This window comes from Rhipicephalus microplus, unplaced genomic scaffold, assembly GCF_043290135.1.
Source record: "Rhipicephalus microplus isolate Deutch F79 unplaced genomic scaffold, USDA_Rmic scaffold_31, whole genome shotgun sequence".
NCBI lineage: Eukaryota > Metazoa > Arthropoda > Arachnida > Ixodida > Ixodidae > Rhipicephalus > Rhipicephalus microplus.
Window position 1 is genome coordinate 1076857 of NW_027464604.1, and position 20320 is coordinate 1097176.

Sequence of the window (20320 nt, forward strand, 5' to 3'; positions counted from 1 at the left end):
TTCGTTCATTTCGTATCATGTAGTGCTCTTCTGCTCATACTGGCTTTACCGCAGTGCTTTTTCGATGCAGTGAAGCTTGATCATATTTAAGTATTTGTCCTTTTGTTTGCCTGAAATGGACGTGCCAAGATGCATATTTGGCCTCAGCAGTCGCAAAGCTTATATTTGTTTGATGCAAAAGTGGCCTGTGCATGCATTCATTTCGTATCATGTAATGCTTTTCTGCTCACGGTGGCTTTACCGCAGTGCTTTCGTGATGCAGTGAAGCTTAATCATCTTTTGGTAATTGTCTTTTTGTCTCCTTGAAACGGACGTGCCAAGATGTATATTTGGCCTGAGCAGTCGCAAATGCTTTTATTGGTTTGATGCACAAGTGGCCTGTGCATGCGCTCATTTCGTATCATGTAACGCTCTTCTGCTCACGCTGGCATTACCGCACTCCTTTTGCGATGTAGTGAAGCTTAATCATATTTAAGAATTTGTCCGTTTGTTTGCCTGAAACGGACGTGCCAAGATGCATATTTGGCCTGAGCAGTCGCAAATGCTTATATTTGTTTGATGCACAAGTGGCCTGTGCATGCCTTCATTTCGTATCATGTAATGCTCTTCTGCTCATGCTGGCTTTACCGCAGTGCTTTGCGATGCTGTGAAGCTTGATCATATTTAAGTATTTGTCTTTTTGTTTGCCTGAAACGGACATGCCAACATGCATATTTGGCCTGAGCAGTCGCGAATGCTTATATTTGTTTGATGCACAAGTACCCTGTGAATGCGTTCCTTTTAAACATGTAATGCTCTTCTGCTCACGCTGACTTTACCGCAGCGCTTTTGCGATGCAGTGAAGCATGATCATATTTAAGTATTTGTCCTTTTGTTTGCCCGAAACGGACGTGCCAAGATGCATATTTGGCCTGAGCAGTCGCAAATGCTTATATTTGTTTGATGCACAAGTGGCCTTGGCATTCGTTCATTTCGTATCATGTAGTGCTCTTCTGCTCATACTGGCTTTACCGCAGTGCTTTTCGATGCAGTGAAGCTTGATCATATTTAAGTATTTGTGCTTTTGTTTGCCTGAAATGGACGTGCCAAGATGCATATTTGGCCTCAGCAGTCGCAAAGCTTATATTTGTTTGATGCAAAAGTGGCCTGTGCATGCGTTTATTTCGTATAATGTAATGCTTTTCTGCTCACGGTGGCTTTACCGCAGTGCTTTCGTGATGCAGTGAAGCTTAATCATCTTTTGGTAATTGTCTTTTTGTCTCCATGAAACGGACGTGCCAAGATGTATATTTGGCCTGAGCAGTCGCAAATGCTTTTATTGGTTTGATGCACAAGTGGCCTGTGCATGCGCTCATTTCATATCATGTAAGGCTATTTGCTCAAGCTGACTTTACCGCAGTGCTTTTGTGATGCAGTGAAGCTTGATCATATTTAAGTATTTGTTCTTTTGTTTGCCTGAAACGGACGTGCCAAGATGCGTATTTGGCCTGTGCAGTCGCAATTGCTTATATTGTTTGATGCACAAGTGGCCTGGGCATGCGTTCATTTCGTATCATGTAGTGCTCTTCTGCTCATGCTGGCTTTACCGCAGTGCTTTTTCAATGCAGTGAAGCTTGATCATATTTTAGTATTTAACTTTTTGTTTGCCTCAAATGGGCGTGCCAAGATGCATATTTGGCTTGAGCAGTCACAAATACTTATATTTTTTGATGCACAAGTGGCCTGTGCTTGCGTTCATTTCGTATCATGTAATGCTCTTCTGCTCACGCTGGCTTTACTTCAGTGCTTTCGCGATACGGTGAAGCCTAATCATCTCTTGGTAATTGTTTTTTTGTCTCCCTGAAACGGACATGCCAAGATGCATATTTGGCCTGAGCAGTCGCAAATTCTTATATTTGATTGATGCACAAGTGGCCTGTGCATGCGTTCATTTCGTATCATGTAACGCTCTTCTGCTCACGCTGGCATTACCGCACTCCTTTTGCGATGCAGTGAAGCTTGATCAAATTTAAGTATTTGTCCTTTTGTTTGCCTGAAACAGACGTGCCAAGATGCATATTTGGGTTGAGCAGTTGCAAATGCCTATCTTTGTTTGATGCGCAAGTGGCCTGGGCATGCGTTCATTTCGTATCATGTAATCCTCTTCTGCTCGTGCTGGCTTTACCGCAGTGCTTTTGCGATGCAGTGAAGCCTAATCATCTTTTGATAATTTTCTTTTTGTTTCCCTAAAACGGACCTGCCAGGATGGATATTTTGCCTGAGAAGTCGCAAATGCCTATATTTGTTTGATGCACAAGTGGCCTGTGCATGCGTTCATTTCGTATCATGTAATCCTATTCTGCTCACGCTGGCTTTACCGCAGTGCTTTTGCAATGCAGTGAAGCTTAATCATATTTAAGTATTTGTCCTTTTGTTTGCCTGAAACTTGCGTGCCAAGATGCATATTTGGCCTGAGCAGTCGCAAATGCTTATATTTGTTTGATGCACAAGTGGCCTGTGCATGCGTTCATTTCGTATCATGTAATGCTCTTCTGCTCATGCGTGCTTTACCGCAGTGCTTTTGCGATGCAGTGAAGCTTGATCATATTTAAGTATTTGTCCTTTTGTTTGCCTGAAACGGACATGCCAAGATGCATATTTGGCCTGAGCAATCGCAAATGCTTATATTTGTTTGGTGCACAAATGGCCTGCGCATGCGTTCATTTCGTATCATGTAATGCTCTTCTGCTCACGCTGGCTTTGCCGCAGTGCATACGCGATGCAGTGAAGCTTAATCATCTTTTGATAATTGTCTTTTTGTCTCCCTGAAACGAACGTGCCAAGATGCATATTTGGCCTGAGCAGTCACAAATGCTTATACTTGTTTGATGCACAAGTGGCCTGTGCATGCGTTCATTTCTTATCATGTAATGCTCTTCTGCTCATGCTTGTTTTACCGCAGTGCTTTGGCGATGCAGTGAAGCTTAATCAGCTTTTGGTAATTGTCGTTTTGTCTCCCTGAAACGAACGTGCCAAGTTGCATATTTGGCCTGAGCAGTCACAAATGCTTATATTTGTTTGATGCAAAATTGGCCTGTGCATGCGTTCATTTCGTATCATGTAATGCTCTTCTGTTCACGCTGGCTTTACCGCAGTGTTTTTTCGATCCATTGAAGCTTAATAATTTTTGGTAATTGTCTTACTGTCTCCCTAACTTGGACGTGCCAAGATGCATATATGGCCTTAGCAGTCGCAAATGCTTATATTTGTTTGATGCACAAGTGGCCTGAGCATGCGTTCATTTCGTATCATGTAATGCTCTTCTGCTCACGCTGGCATTACCGCAGTGCTTTTGAGATACAGTAAAGCTTCATCAAATTTAAGTATTTGTCCTTTTGTTTGCCTGAAACGGACGTGCCAAGATGCATATTTTGCCTGAGCCGTCGCAAATGCTTATCTTTAATTGATGCACAAGTGGCCTGTGCATGCGTAAATTTCGTATCATGTAATGCTCCTCTGCTCACGCTGGTTTTACCGCAGTGCTTTCACGATGTAGTGAAGCTTAATCATCTTTTGATAATTTTCTTTTTTTCCCCTAAAACGGACCTGCCAAGATGGATATTTGGCCTCAGCAGTCGCAAATGCTTATACTTGTTTGATGCAAAAGTGGCCTGTGCATGCGTTCATTTCGTATCATGTAATGCTTTTCTGCTCACGGTGGCTTTACCGCAGTGCTTACGAGATGCAGTGAAGCTTAATCATCTTTTGGTACTTGTCTTTTTGTCTCCATGAAACGGACGTGCCAAGATGTATATTTGGCCTGAGCAGTCGCAAATGCTTATATTGGTTTGATGCGCAAGTGGCCTGTGCATGCGGTCATTTCATATCATGTAACGCTCTTCTGCTCACGCTGGCATTACCGCAGTCTTTTTGCGATGCAGTGAAGCTTGGTCAAATTTAAGTATTTGTCCTTTTGTTTGCCTGAAACGGACGTGCCAAGATGCAAATTTGGCCTGAGCAGTCGAAAATGCTTATATTTGTTTGATGCACACTTTGCCTGTGCATGCGTTCATTTCGTATCATGTAATGCTATTCTGCTCACGCTGGCTTTACCGCAGTGCTTTTGCGATGCAGTGAAGCTTAATCATATTTTAGTATTTGTCTTTTCGTTTGTCTGAAATGGACAACGCAAGATGGATATTTGGTCTGAGTTGTCGCAAATGCTTATATTTGTTTGATGCACAAATGGCCTGTGCATGCATTCATTTCGTATCATGTAATGCTCTTCTGCTCATGCTGGTTTTACCGCAGTGCTTTGGCGATGCAGTGAAGCATAGTCATCTTTTGGTAATTGTGTTTTTGTCTCCCTGAAACAGACGTGCCAAGATGCATATTCGGCCTGAGCAGTCGCAAATGCTTATATTTGTTTGATGCACAAGTGGCCTGTGCATGCGTTCACTTCGTATAGTGTCTTGCTCTTCTGCTCATGCTGACTTTACCGCAGTTCTTTTGCGATGCAGTGAAGCTTAATCATCTTTTGGTAATTGTCCTTTTGTTTGCCTGAAACGGACCTGCCAAGATGCAAATTTGGCCTGAGCAGTCGAAAATGCTTATATTTGTTTGATGCCCAAGTTGCCTGTGCATGCGTTCATTTCGTATCATGTAATGCTATTCTGCTCACGCTGGATTTACCGCAGTGCTTTTGCGATGCAGTGAAGCTTAATCATATTTAAGAATTTGTCCTTTTGTTTGCCTGAAACAGACGTGCCAATATGCATATTTGGCCTGAGCAGTCGCAAATGCTTATATTTGTTTGATGTACAAGTTGCCTGTGCATGCGTTCATTTCTTATCATTTAATGCTATTCTGCTCACGCTGGCTTTACCGCAGTGCTTTTGCGATGCAGTGAAGCTTAATAATATTCAGGAATTTGTCCTTTTGTTTGCCTGAAACGGACGTGCCAAGATGCATATTTGGCCTGAGCAGTCGCAAATGCTTATATTTGTTTGATGCACAAGTGGCCTATGGATGCGTTCATTTCGTATCATGTATTGCTCTTCTGCTCATGCTCGCTTTACCGCAGTGCTTTCGTGATGCAGTGAAGCTTAATCATCTTTTGGTAATTGTCTTTTTCTCTCTCTGAAACAGACGTGCCAAGATGCATATTTGGCCTGAGCAGTCGGAAATGCTTATATTTGTTTGATGCACAAGTGGCCTGTGCATGCGTTCATTTCGTATCATGTAATGCTCTTCTGCTCATGCTGGTTTTACCGCAGTGCTTTTGCGATGCAGTAAGCTTGATCATATTTAAGTATTTGTCCTTTTGTTTGCCTGAAACGGACGTGCCATGATGCATATTTGGCCTGAGCAGTCGCAAATGCTTATATTTGATGCACAAGTGGCCTGTGCATGCGTTCATTTCGTATCATGTAATGCTCTTCTGCTCACGCTGACTTTACCGCAGTGCTTTTGCGATGCAGTGAAGCATGATTATATTTAGGTATTTGTCCTTTTATTTGCCCGAAACGGACGTGCCAAGATGCATATTTGGCCTGAGCAGTCGCAAATGCTTATATTTGTTTGATGCACAAGTGGCCTGGGCATTCGTTCATTTCGTATCATGTAGTGCTCTTCTGCTCATACTGGCTTTACCGCAGTGCTTTTTCGATGCAGTGAAGCTTGATCATATTTAAGTATTTGTCCTTTTGTTTGCCTGAAATGGACGTGCCAAGATGCATATTTGGCCTCAGCAGTCGCAAAGCTTATATTTGTTTGATGCAAAAGTGGCCTGTGCATGCATTCATTTCGTATCATGTAATGCTTTTCTGCTCACGGTGGCTTTACCGCAGTGCTTTCGTGATGCAGTGAAGCTTAATCATCTTTTGGTAATTGTCTTTTTGTCTCCTTGAAACGGACGTGCCAAGATGTATATTTGGCCTGAGCAGTCGCAAATGCTTTTATTGGTTTGATGCACAAGTGGCCTGTGCATGCGCTCATTTCGTATCATGTAACGCTCTTCTGCTCACGCTGGCATTACCGCACTCCTTTTGCGATGTAGTGAAGCTTAATCATATTTAAGAATTTGTCCGTTTGTTTGCCTGAAACGGACGTGCCAAGATGCATATTTGGCCTGAGCAGTCGCAAATGCTTATATTTGTTTGATGCACAAGTGGCCTGTGCATGCCTTCATTTCGTATCATGTAATGCTCTTCTGCTCATGCTGGCTTTACCGCAGTGCTTTGCGATGCTGTGAAGCTTGATCATATTTAAGTATTTGTCTTTTTGTTTGCCTGAAACGGACATGCCAACATGCATATTTGGCCTGAGCAGTCGCGAATGCTTATATTTGTTTGATGCACAAGTACCCTGTGAATGCGTTCCTTTTAAACATGTAATGCTCTTCTGCTCACGCTGACTTTACCGCAGCGCTTTTGCGATGCAGTGAAGCATGATCATATTTAAGTATTTGTCCTTTTGTTTGCCCGAAACGGACGTGCCAAGATGCATATTTGGCCTGAGCAGTCGCAAATGCTTATATTTGTTTGATGCACAAGTGGCCTTGGCATTCGTTCATTTCGTATCATGTAGTGCTCTTCTGCTCATACTGGCTTTACCGCAGTGCTTTTCGATGCAGTGAAGCTTGATCATATTTAAGTATTTGTGCTTTTGTTTGCCTGAAATGGACGTGCCAAGATGCATATTTGGCCTCAGCAGTCGCAAAGCTTATATTTGTTTGATGCAAAAGTGGCCTGTGCATGCGTTTATTTCGTATAATGTAATGCTTTTCTGCTCACGGTGGCTTTACCGCAGTGCTTTCGTGATGCAGTGAAGCTTAATCATCTTTTGGTAATTGTCTTTTTGTCTCCATGAAACGGACGTGCCAAGATGTATATTTGGCCTGAGCAGTCGCAAATGCTTTTATTGGTTTGATGCACAAGTGGCCTGTGCATGCGCTCATTTCATATCATGTAAGGCTATTTGCTCAAGCTGACTTTACCGCAGTGCTTTTGTGATGCAGTGAAGCTTGATCATATTTAAGTATTTGTTCTTTTGTTTGCCTGAAACGGACGTGCCAAGATGCGTATTTGGCCTGTGCAGTCGCAATTGCTTATATTGTTTGATGCACAAGTGGCCTGGGCATGCGTTCATTTCGTATCATGTAGTGCTCTTCTGCTCATGCTGGCTTTACCGCAGTGCTTTTTCAATGCAGTGAAGCTTGATCATATTTTAGTATTTAACTTTTTGTTTGCCTCAAATGGGCGTGCCAAGATGCATATTTGGCTTGAGCAGTCACAAATACTTATATTTTTTGATGCACAAGTGGCCTGTGCTTGCGTTCATTTCGTATCATGTAATGCTCTTCTGCTCACGCTGGCTTTACTTCAGTGCTTTCGCGATACGGTGAAGCCTAATCATCTCTTGGTAATTGTTTTTTTGTCTCCCTGAAACGGACATGCCAAGATGCATATTTGGCCTGAGCAGTCGCAAATTCTTATATTTGATTGATGCACAAGTGGCCTGTGCATGCGTTCATTTCGTATCATGTAACGCTCTTCTGCTCACGCTGGCATTACCGCACTCCTTTTGCGATGCAGTGAAGCTTGATCAAATTTAAGTATTTGTCCTTTTGTTTGCCTGAAACAGACGTGCCAAGATGCATATTTGGGTTGAGCAGTTGCAAATGCCTATCTTTGTTTGATGCGCAAGTGGCCTGGGCATGCGTTCATTTCGTATCATGTAATCCTCTTCTGCTCGTGCTGGCTTTACCGCAGTGCTTTTGCGATGCAGTGAAGCCTAATCATCTTTTGATAATTTTCTTTTTGTTTCCCTAAAACGGACCTGCCAGGATGGATATTTGGCCTGAGAAGTCGCAAATGCCTATATTTGTTTGATGCACAAGTGGCCTGTGCATGCGTTCATTTCGTATCATGTAATCCTATTCTGCTCACGCTGGCTTTACCGCAGTGCTTTTGCAATGCAGTGAAGCTTAATCATATTTAAGTATTTGTCCTTTTGTTTGCCTGAAACTTGCGTGCCAAGATGCATATTTGGCCTGAGCAGTCGCAAATGCTTATATTTGTTTGATGCACAAGTGGCCTGTGCATGCGTTCATTTCGTATCATGTAATGCTCTTCTGCTCATGCGTGCTTTACCGCAGTGCTTTTGCGATGCAGTGAAGCTTGATCATATTTAAGTATTTGTCCTTTTGTTTGCCTGAAACGGACATGCCAAGATGCATATTTGGCCTGAGCAATCGCAAATGCTTATATTTGTTTGGTGCACAAATGGCCTGTGCATGCGTTCATTTCGTATCATGTATTGCTCTTCTGCTCATGCTCGCTTTACAGTAGTGCTTTCGTGATGCAGTGAAGCTTAATCATCTTTTGGTAAATGTCTTTTTGTCTCTTTGAAACAGACGTGCCAAGATGCATATTAGGCTTCAGCAGTCGCAAATGCTTATATTTGTTTGATGCACAAGTGGCCTGTGCATGCGTTCATTTCGTATCAAGTAATGCTCTTCTGCTCACGCTGGCTTTACCGCAGTGCTTTTGCGATGCAGTAAAGCTTCATCAAATTTATTTATTTGTTCTTTTGTTTGCCTAAAACGGACGTGCCAAGATGCCTATATGGCCCGAGCAGTCAAAAATGCTTATATTTGTTTGATGCACAAGTGGCCTGTGCATGCGTTAATTTCATATCATGTAATGCTCTTCTGCTCATGCTGGTTTTACCGCAGTGCTTTGGCGATGCAGTGAAGCTTAATCAGCTTTTGGTAATTGTCGTTTTGTCTCCCTGAAACGAACGTGCCAAGTTGCATATTTGGCCTGAGCAGTCGCAAATGCTTATATTTGTTTGATGCACAAGTGGCCTGAGCATGCGTTCATTTCGTATCATGTAATGCTCTTCTGCTCACGCTGGCATTACCGCAGTGCTTTTGCGATACAGTAAAGCTTCATCAAATTTAAGTATTTCTCCTTTTGTTTGCCTGAAACGGACGTGCCAAGATGCATATTTTGCCTGAGCCGTCGCAAATGCTTATCTTTATTTGATGCACAAGTGGCCTGTGCATGCGTTCATTTCGTATCATGTAATGCTCCTCTGCTCACGCTGGTTTTACCGCAGTGCTTTCACGATGTAGTGAAGCCTAATCATCTTTTGATAATTTTCTTTTTGTTTCCCTAAAACGGACCTGCCAGGATGGATATTTGGCCTGAGAAGTCGCAAATGCCTATATTTGTTTGATGCACAAGTGGCCTGTGCATGCGTTCATTTCGTATCATGTAATCCTATTCTGCTCACGCTGGCTTTACCGCAGTGCTTTTGCGATGCAGTGAAGCTTAATCATATTTAAGTGTTTGTCCTTTTGTTTGCCTGAAACTTGCGTGCCAAGATGCATATTTGGTCTGAGCAGTCGCAAATGCTTATATTTGTTTGATGCACAAGTGGCCTGTGCATGCGTTCATTTCGTATCATGTATTGCTCTTCTGCTCATGCTCGCTTTACAGTAGTGCTTTCGTGATGCAGTGAAGCTTAATCATCTTTTGGTAAATGTCTTTTTGTCTCTTTGAAACGGACGTGCCAAGATGCATATTAGGCCTCAGCAGTCGCAAATGCTTATATTTGTTTGATGCACAAGTGGCCTGTGCATGCGTTCATTTCGTATCATGTAATGCTCTTCTGCTCATGCTGGCTTTACCGCAGTGCTTTGCGATGCTGTGAAGCTTGATTATATTTAGGTATTTGTCTTTTCGTTTGTCTGAGATGGACAACGCAAGATGGATATTTGGCCTGAGCAGTCGCAAATGCTTATATTTGTTTGATGCACAAGTGGCCTGTGCATGCATTCATATCGTATCATGTAATGCTCTTCTGCTCATGCTGGTTTTACCGCATTGCTTTGGCGATGCAGTGAAGCATGGTCATCTTTTGGTAATTGTCTTTTTGTCTCCCTGAAACGGACGTGCCAAGATGCATATTTGGCCTGAGCAGTCGCAAATACTTATATTTGTTTGATGCACAAGTGGCCTGTGCATGCGTTCACTTTGTATCATGTCTTTCTCTTCCGCTCATGCTGGCTTTACCGCAGCTCTTTCGCGATGCAGTGAAGCTTAATCATCTTTTGGTAATTGTCCTTTTGTTTGCCTGAAACGGACCTGCCAAGATGCCTATATGGCCTGAGCAGTCGCAAATGCTTATGTTTGTTTGATGCACAAGTGGCCTGTGCATGTGTTCATTTCGTATCATGTAATGCTCTTCTGCTCATGCTGGCTTTACCGCAGTGCTTTTGCGATGCAGTGAACCTTGATCATATTTAAGTATTTGTCCTTTTGTTTGCCTGAAATGGACATGTCAAGATGCATATTTGGCCTGAGCAATTGCAAATGCTTATATTTGTTTGGTGCACAAGTGGCCTGTGCATGCGTTCATTTCGTATCATGTAATGCTCTTCTGCTCACGCTGGCTTTACCGCAGCGCTTTTGCGATGCAGTAAAGCTTCATCAAATTTATGTATTTGTCCTTTTGTTTGCCTGAAACGGACGTGTCAAGATGCCTATATGGCCCGAGCAGTCGCAAATGCTTATATTTGTTTGATGCACAAGTGGCCTGCGCATGCGTTCATTTCGTATCATGTAATGCTCTTCTGCTCACGCTGACTTTGCCGCAGTGCATACGCGATGCAGTGAAGCTTAATCATCTTTTGATAATTGTCTTTTTGTCTCCCTGAAACGAACGTGCCAAGATGCATATTTGGCCTGAGCAGTCGCAAATGCTTATACTTGTTTGATGCACAAGTGGCCTGTGCATGCGTTCATTTCTTATCATGTAATGCTCTTCTGCTCATGCTGGTTTTACCGCAGTGCTTTGGCGATGCAGTGAAGCTTAATCAGCTTTTGGTAATTGTCGTTTTGTCTCCCTGAAACGAACGTGCCAAGTTGCATATTTGGCCTGAGCAGTCACAAATGCTTATATTTGTTTGATGCAAAATTGGCCTGTGCATGCGTTCATTTCGTATCATGTAATGCTCTTCTGTTCACGGTGGCTTTACCGCAGTGTTTTTTCGATCCATTGAAGCTTAATAATTTTTGGTAATTGTCTTACTGTCTCCCTAACTTGGACGTGCCAAGCTGCATATATGGCCTGAGCAGTCGCAAATGCTTATATTTGTTTGATGCACAAGTGGCCTGAGCATGCGTTCATTTTGTATCATGTAATGCTCTTCTGCTCACGCTGGCATCACCGCAGTGCTTTTGCGATACAGTAAAGCTTCATCAAATTTAAGTATTTGTCCTTTTGTTTGCCTGAAACGGACGTGCCAAGATGCATATTTTGCCTGAGCCGTCGCAAATGCTTATCTTTTGTTGATGCACAAGTGGCCTGTGCATGCGTAAATTTCGTATCATGTAATGCTCCTCTGCTGACGCTGGTTTTACCGCAGTGCTTTCACGATGTAGTGAAGCTTAATCATCTTTTGATAATTTTCTTTTTTTCCCCTAAAACGGACCTGCCAAGATGGATATTTGGCCTCAGCAGTCGCAAATGCTTATACTTGTTTGATGCAAAAGTGGCCTGTGCATGCGTTCATTTCGTATCATGTAATGCTTTTCTGCTTACGGTGGCTTTACCGCAGTGCTTTCGTGATGCAGTGAAGCTTAATCATCTTTTGGTACTTGTCTTTTTGTCTCCATGAAACGGACGTGCCAAGATGTATATTTGGCCTGAGCAGTCGCAAATGCTTATATTGGTTTGATGCGCAAGTGGCCTGTGCATGCGGTCATTTCGTATCATGTAACGCTCTTCTGCTCACGCTGGCATTACCGCAGTCTTTTTGCGATGCAGTGAAGCTTGGTCAAATTTAAGTATTTGTCCTTTTGTTTGCCTGAAACGGACGTGCCAAGATGCAAATTTGGCCTGAGCAGTCGAATTGCTTATATTTGTTTGATGCACACTTTGCCTGTGCATGCGTTCATTTCGTATCATGTAATGCTATTCTGCTCACGCTGGCTTTACCGCAGTGATTTTGCGATGCAGTGAAGCTTAATCATATTTTAGTATTTGTCTTTTCGTTTGTCTGAAATGGACAACGCAAGATGGATATTTGGCCTGAGTTGTCGCAAATGCTTATATTTGTTTGATGCACAAGTGGCCTGTGCATGCATTCATTTCGTATCATGTAATGCTCTTCTGCTCATGCTGGTTTTACCGCAGTGCTTTGGCGATGCAGTGAAGCATAGTTACTTTTGGTAATTGTGTTTTTGTCTCCCTGAAACGGACGTGCCAAGATGCATATTCGGCCTGAGCAGTCGCAAATGCTTAAATTTGTTTGATGCACAAGTGGCCTGTGCATGCGTTCACTTCGTATCATGTCTTGCTCTTCTGCTCATGCTGACTTTACCGCAGTTCTTTTGCGATGCAGTGAAGCTTAATCATCTTTTGGTAATTGTCCTTTTGTTTGCCTGAAACGGACCTGCCAAGATGCAAATTTGGCCTGAGCAGTCGAAAATGCTTATATTTGTTTGATGCACAAGTTGCCTGTGCATGCGTTCATTTCGTATCATGTAATGCTATTCTGCTCACGCTGGCTTTACCGCAGTGCTTTTGCGATGCAGTGAAGCTTAATCATATTTAAGAATTTGTCCTTTTGTTTGCCTGAAACAGACGTGCCAAGATGCATATTTGGCCTGAGCAGTCGCAAATGCTTATATTTGTTTGATGTACAAGTTGCCTGTGCATGCGTTCATTTCTTATCATTTAATGCTATTCTGCTCACGCTGGCTTTACCGCAGTGCTTTTGCGATGCAGTGAAGCTTAATCATATTCAGGAATTTGTCCTTTTGTTTGCCTGAAACGGACGTGCCAAGATGCATATTTGGCCTGAGCAGTCGCAAATGCTTATATTTGTTTGATGCACAAGTGGCCTATGGATGCGTTCATTTCGTATCATGTATTGCTCTTCTGCTCATGCTCGCTTTACCGCAGTGCTTTCGTGATGCAGTGAAGCTTAATCATCTTTTGGTAATTGTCTTTTTCTCTCTCTGAAACAGACGTGCCAAGATGCATATTTGGCCTGAGCAGTCGCAAATGCTTATATTTGTTTGATGCACAAGTGGCCTGTGCATGCGTTCATTTCGTATCATGTAATGCTCTTCTGCTCATGCTGGTTTTACCGCAGTGCTTTTGCGATGCAGTAAGCTTGATAATATTTAAGTATTTGTCCTTTTGTTTGCCTGAAACGGACGTGCCATGATGCATATTTGGCCTGAGCAGTCGCAAATGCTTATATTTGATGCACGAGTGGCCTGTGCATGCGTTCATTTCGTATCATGTAATGCTCTTCTGCTCACGCTGACTTTACCGCAGTGCTTTTGCGATGCAGTGAAGCATGATCATATTTAGGTATTTGTCCTTTTATTTGCCCGAAACGGACGTGCCAAGATGCATATTTGGCCTGAGCAGTCGCAAATGCTTATATTTGTTTGATGCACAAGTGGCCTGGGCATTCGTTCATTTCGTATCATGTAGTGCTCTTCTGCTCATACTGGCTTTACCGCAGTGCTTTTTCGATGCAGTGAAGCTTGATCATATTTAAGTATTTGTCCTTTTGTTTGCCTGAAATGGACGTGCCAAGATGCATATTTGGCCTCAGCAGTCGCAAAGCTTATATTTGTTTGATGCAAAAGTGGCCTGTGCATGCGTTCATTTCGTATCATGTAATGCTTTTCTGCTCACGGTGGCTTTACCGCAGTGCTTTCGTGATGCAGTGAAGCTTAATCATCTTTTGGTAATTGTCTTTTTGTCTCCATGAAACGGACGTGCCAAGATGTATATTTGGCCTTAGCAGTCGCAAATGCTTTTATTGGTTTGATGCACAAGTGGCCTGTGCATGCGCTCATTTCGTATCATGTAACGCTCTTCTGCTCACGCTGGCATTACCGCACTCCTTTTGCGATGTAGTGAAGCTTAATCATATTTAAGAATTTGTCCGTTTGTTTGCCTGAAACGGACGTGCCAAGATGCATAATTGGCCTGAGCAGTCGCAAATGCTTATATTTGTTTGATGCACAAGTGGCCTGTGCATGCGTTCATTTCGTATCATGTAATGCTCTTCTGCTCATGCTGGCTTTACCGCAGTGCTTTGCGATGCTGTGAAGCTTGATCATATTTAAGTATTTGTCTTTTTGTTTGCCTGAAACGGACATGCTAACATGCATATTTGGCCTGAGCAGTCGCGAATGCTTATATTTGTTTGATGCACAAGTACCCTGTGAATGCGTTCCTTTTGAACATGTAATGCTCTTCTGCTCACGCTGACTTTACCGCAGCGCTTTTGCGATGCAGTGAAGCATGATCATATTTAAGTATTTGTCCTTTTGTTTTCCCGAAACGGACGTGCCAAGATGCATATTTGGCCTGAGCAGTCGCAAATGCTTATATTTGTTTGATGCACAAGTGGCCTTGGCATTCGTTCATTTCGTATCATGTAGTACTCTTCTGCTCATACTGGCTTTACCGCAGTGCTTTTCGATGCAGTGAAGCTTGATCATATTTAAGTATTTGTCCTTTTGTTTGCCTGAAACGGACGTGCCAAGATGCATAATTGGCCTGAGCAGTCGCAAATGCTTATATTTGTTTGATGCACAAGTGGCCTGTGCATGCGTTCATTTCGTATCATGTAATGCTCTTCTGCTCATGCTGGCTTTACCGCAGTGCTTTGCGATGCTGTGAAGCTTGATCATATTTAAGTATTTGTTTTTTTGTTTGCCTGAAACGGACATGCCAACATGCATATTTGGCCTGAGCAGTCGCGAATGCTTATATTTGTTTGATGCACAAGTACCCTGTGAATGCGTTCCTTTTGAACATGTAATGCTCTTCTGCTCACGCTGACTTTACCGCAGCGCTTTTGCGATGCAGTGAAGCATGATCATATTTAAGTATTTGTCCTTTTGTTTGCCCGAAACGGACGTGCCAAGATGCATATTTGGCCTGAGCAGTCGCAAATGCTTATATTTGTTTGATGCACAAGGGGCCTTGGCATTCGTTCATTTCGTATCATGTAGTGCTCTTCTGCTCATACTGGCTTTACCGCAGTGCTTTTCGATGCAGTGAAGCTTGATCATATTTAAGTATTTGTCCTTTTGTTTGCCTGAAACGGACGTGCCAAGATGCGTATTTGGCCTGTGCAGTCGCAATTGCTTATATTTGTTTGATGCACAAGTGGCCTGGGCATGCGTTCATTTTGTATCATGTAGTGCTCTTCTTCTCATGCTGGCTTTACCGCAGTGCTTTTTCAATGCAGCGAAGCTTGATCATATTTTAGTATTTAACTTTCTGTTTGCCTCAAATGGGCGTGCCAAGATGCATATTTGGCTTGAGCCGTCACAAATACTTATATTTTTTGATGCACAAGTGGCCTGTGCTTGCGTTCATTTCGTATCATGTAATACTCTTCTGCTCACGCTGGCTTTACTTCAGTGCTTTGCGATGCTGTGAAGCTTGATCATATTTAAGTATTTGTCTTTTTGTTTGCCTGAAACGGACATGCCAACATGCATATTTGGCCTCAGCAGTCGCAAAGCTTATATTTGTTTGATGCAAAAGTGGCCTGTGCATGCGTTTATTTCGTATAATGTAATGCTTTTCTGCTCACGGTGGCTTTACCGCAGTGCTTTCGTGATGCAGTGAAGCTTAATCATCTTTTGGTAATTGTCTTTTTGTCTCCATGAAACGGACGTGCCAAGATGTATATTTGGCCTGAGCAGTCGCAAATGCTTTTATTGGTTTGATGCACAAGTGGCCTGTGCATGCGCTCATTTCGTATCATGTAAGGCTATTTGCTCAAGCTGACTTTACCGCAGTGCTTTTGTGATGCAGTGAAGCTTGATCATATTTAAGTATTTGTTCTTTTGTTTGCCTGAAACGGACGTGCCAAGATGCGTATTTGGCCTGTGCAGTCGCAATTGCCTATATTTGTTTGATGCACAAGTGGCCTGGGCATGCGTTCATTTTGTATCATGTAGTGCTCTTCTGCTCATGCTGGCTTTACCGCAGTGCTTTTTCAATGCAGTGAAGCTTGATCATATTTTAGTATTTAACTTTTTGTTTGCCTCAAATGGGCATGCCAAGATGCATATTTGGCCTGAGCAGTCACAAATACTTATATTTTTTTGATGCACAAGTGGCCTGTGCTTGCGTTAATTTCGTATCATGTAATGCTCTTCTGCTCACGCTGGCTTTACTTCAGTGCTTTCGCGATACGGTGAAGCCTAATCATCTCTTGGTAATTGTTTTTTTGTCTCCCTGAAACGGACATGCCAAGATGCATATTTGGCCTGAGCAGTCGCAAATGCTTATATTTGATTGATGCACAAGTGGCCTGTGCATGCGTTCATTTCGTATCATGTAACGCTCTTCTGCTCACGCTGGCATTACCGCACTCCTTTTGCGATGCAGTGAAGCTTGATCAAATTTAAGTATTTGTCCTTTTGTTTGCCTGAAACAGACGTGCCAAGATGCATATTTGGGTTGAGCAGTTGCAAATGCCTATCTTTGTTTGATGCGCAAGTGGCCTGGGCATGCGTTCATTTCGTATCATGTAATCCTCTTCTGCTCGTGCTGGCTTTACCGCAGTGCTTTTGCGATGCAGTGAAGCTTAATCATATTTAAGAATTGGTCCGTTTGTTGGCCTGAAACGGAAGTGCCAAGATGCATATTTGGCCTGAGCAGTCGCAAATGCTTATATTTGTTTGATGCACAAGTGGCCTGTGCATGCGTTCATTTCGTATCATGTAATGCTATTCTGCTCACGTTGGCTTTACCGCAGTGCTTTTGCGATGCAGTGAAGCTTAATCATATTTAAGAATTTGTCTGTTTGTTTGCCTGAAACGGATGTGCCAAGATGCATATTTGGCCTGAGCAGTCGCAAATGCTTATATTTGTTTGATGCACAAGTGGCCTGTGCATGCGCTCATTTCGTATCATGTAACGCTCTTCTGCTCACGCTGGCATTACCGCACTCCTTTTGCGATGTAGTGAAGCTTAATCATATTTAAGAATTTGTCCGTTTGTTTGCCTGAAACAGACGTGCCAAGATGCATAATTGGCCTGAGCAGTCGCAAATGCTTATATTTTTTTGATGCACAAGTGGCCTGTGCATGCGTTCATTTCGTATCATGTAATGCTCTTCTGCTCATGCTGGTTTTACCGCAGTGCTTTTGCGATGCAGTAAGCTTGATCATATTTAAGTATTTGTCCTTTTGTTTGCCTGAAACGGACGTGCCATGATGCATATTTGGCCTGAGCAGTCGCAAATGCTTATATTTGATGCACGAGTGGCCTGTGCATGCGTTCATTTCGTATCATGTAATGCTCTTCTGCTCACGCTGACTTTACCGCAGTGCTTTTGCGATGCAGTGAAGCATGGTCATATTTAGGTATTTGTCCTTTTATTTGCCCGAAACGGACGTGCCAAGATGCATATTTGGCCTGAGCAGTCGCAAATGCTTATATTTGTTCGATGCACAAGTGGCCTGGGCATTCGTTCATTTCGTATCATGTAGTGCTCTTCTGCTCATACTGTCTTTACCGCAGTGCTTTTTCGATTCAGTGAAGCTCGATCATATTTAAGTATTTGTCCTTTTGTTTGCCTGAAATGGACGTGCCAAGATGCATATTTGGCCTCAGCAGTCGCAAAGCTTATATTTGTTTGATGCAAAAGTGGCCTGTGCATGCGTTCATTTCGTATCATGTAATGCTTTTCTGCTCACGGTGGCTTTACCGCAGTGCTTTCGTGATGCAGTGAAGCTTAATCATCTTTTGGTAATTGTCTTTTTGTCTCCATGAAACGGACGTGCCAAGATGTATATTTGGCCTGAGCAGTCGCAAATGCTTTTATTGGTTTGATGCACAAGTGGCCTGTGCATGCGCTCATTTCGTATCATGTAACGCTCTTCTGCTCACGCTGGCATTACCGCACTCCTTTTGCGATGTAGTGAAGCTTAATCATATTTAAGAATTTGTCCGTTTGTTTGCCTGAAACGGACGTGCCAAGATGCATAATTGGCCTGAGCAGTCGCAAATGCTTATATTTGTTTGATGCACAAGTGGCCTGTGCATGCGTTCATTTCGTATCATGTAATGCTCTTCTGCTCATGCTGGCTTTACCGCAGTGCTTTGCGATGCTGTGAAGCTTGATCATATTTAAGTATTTGTCTTTTTGTTTGCCTGAAACGGACATGCCAACATGCATATTTGGCCTGAGCAGTCGCGAATGCTTATATTTGTTTGATGCACAAGTACCCTGTGAATGCGTTCCTTTTGAACATGTAATGCTCTTCTGCTCACGCTGACTTTACCGCAGCGCTTTTGCGATGCAGTGAAGCATGATCATATTTAAGTATTTGTCCTTTTGTTTGCCCGAAACGGACGTGCCAAGATGCATATTTGGCCTGAGCAGTCGCAAATGCTTATATTTGTTTGATGCACAAGTGGCCTTGGCATTCGTTCATTTCGTATCATGTAGTGCTCTTCTGCTCATACTGGCTTTACCGCAGTGCTTTTCGATGCAGTGAAGCTTGATCATATTTAAGTATTTGTCCTTTTGTTTGCCTGAAATGGACGTGCCAAGATGCATATTTGGCCTCAGCAGTCGCAAAGCTTATATTTGTTTGATGCAAAAGTGGCCTGTGCTTGCGTTTATTTCGTATAATGTAATGCTTTTCTGCTCACGGTGGCTTTACCGCAGTGCTTTCGTGATGCAGTGAAGCTTAATCATCTTTTGGTAATTGTCTTTTTGTCTCCATGAAACGGACGTGCCAAGATGTATATTTGGCCTGAGCAGTCGCAAATGCTTTTATTGGTTTGATGCACAAGTGGCCTGTGCATGCGCTCATTTCGTATCATGTAAGGCTATTTGCTCAAGCTGACTTTACCGCAGTGCTTTTGTGATGCAGTGAAGCTTGATCATATTTAAGTATTTGTTCTTTTGTTTGCCTGAAACGGACGTGCCAAGATGCGTATTTGGCCTGTGCAGTCGCAATTGCTTATATTTGTTTGATGCACAAGTGGCCTGGGCATGCGTTCATTTTGTATCATGTAGTGCTCTTCTGCACATGCTGGCTTTACCGCAGTGCTTTTTCTATGCAGTGAAGCTTGATCATATTTTAGTATTTAACTTTTTGTTTGCCTCAAATGGGCGTGCCAAGATGCATATTTGGCTTGAGCAGTCACAAATACTTATATTTTTTTGATGCACAAGTGGCCTGTGCTTGCGTTCATTTCGTATCATGTAATGCTCTTCTGCTCACGCTGGCTTTGCTTCAGTGCTTTCGCGATACGGTGAAGCCTAATCATCTCTTGGTAATTGTTTTTTTGTCTCCCTGAAACGGACATGCCAAGATGCATATTTGGCCTGAGCAGTCGCAAATGCTTATATTTGATTGATGCACAAGTGGCCTGTGCATGCGTTCATTTCGTATCATGTAACGCTCTTCTGCTCACGCTGGCATTACCGCACTCCTTTTGCGATGCAGTGAAGCTTGATCAAATTTAAGTATTTGTCCTTTTGTTTGCCTGAAACAGACGTGCCAAGATGCATATTTGGGTTGAGCAGTTGCAAATGCCTATCTTTGTTTGATGCGCAAGTGGCCTGGGCATGCGTTCATTTCGTATCATGTAATCCTCTTCTGCTCGTGCTGGCTTTACCGCAGTGCTTTTGCGATGCAGTGAAGCTTAATCATATTTAAGAATTGGTCCGTTTGTTGGCCTGAAACGGAAGTGCCAAGATGCATATTTGGCCTGAGCAGTCGCAAATGCTTATATTTGTTTGATGCACAAGTGGCCTGTGCATGCGTTCATTTCGTATCATGTAATGCTATTCTGCTCACGTTGGCTTTACCGCAGTGCTTTTGCGATGCAGTGAAGCTTAATCATATTTAAGAATTTGTCTGTTTGTTTGCCTGAAACGGACGTGCCAAGATGCATATTTGGCCTGAGCAGTCGCAAATGCTTATATTTGTTTGATGCACAAGTGGCCTGTGCATGCGTTCATTTCGTATCATGTAATGCTCTTCTGCTCACGCTGGCTTTGCCGCAGTGCTTACGCGATGCAGTGAAGCTTAATCATCTTTTGGTAATTGTCTTTTTGTCTCCCTGAAACGAACGTGCCAAGATGCATATTTCGCCTGAGCAGTCGCAAATGCTTATATTTGTTTGATGCACAAGTGGGCTGTGCATGCGTTCATTTCGTATCAAGTAATGCTCTTCTGCTCACGCTGGCTTTACTTCAGTGCTTTCGCGATACGGTGAAGCCTAATCATCTCTTGGTAATTGTTTTTTTGTCTCC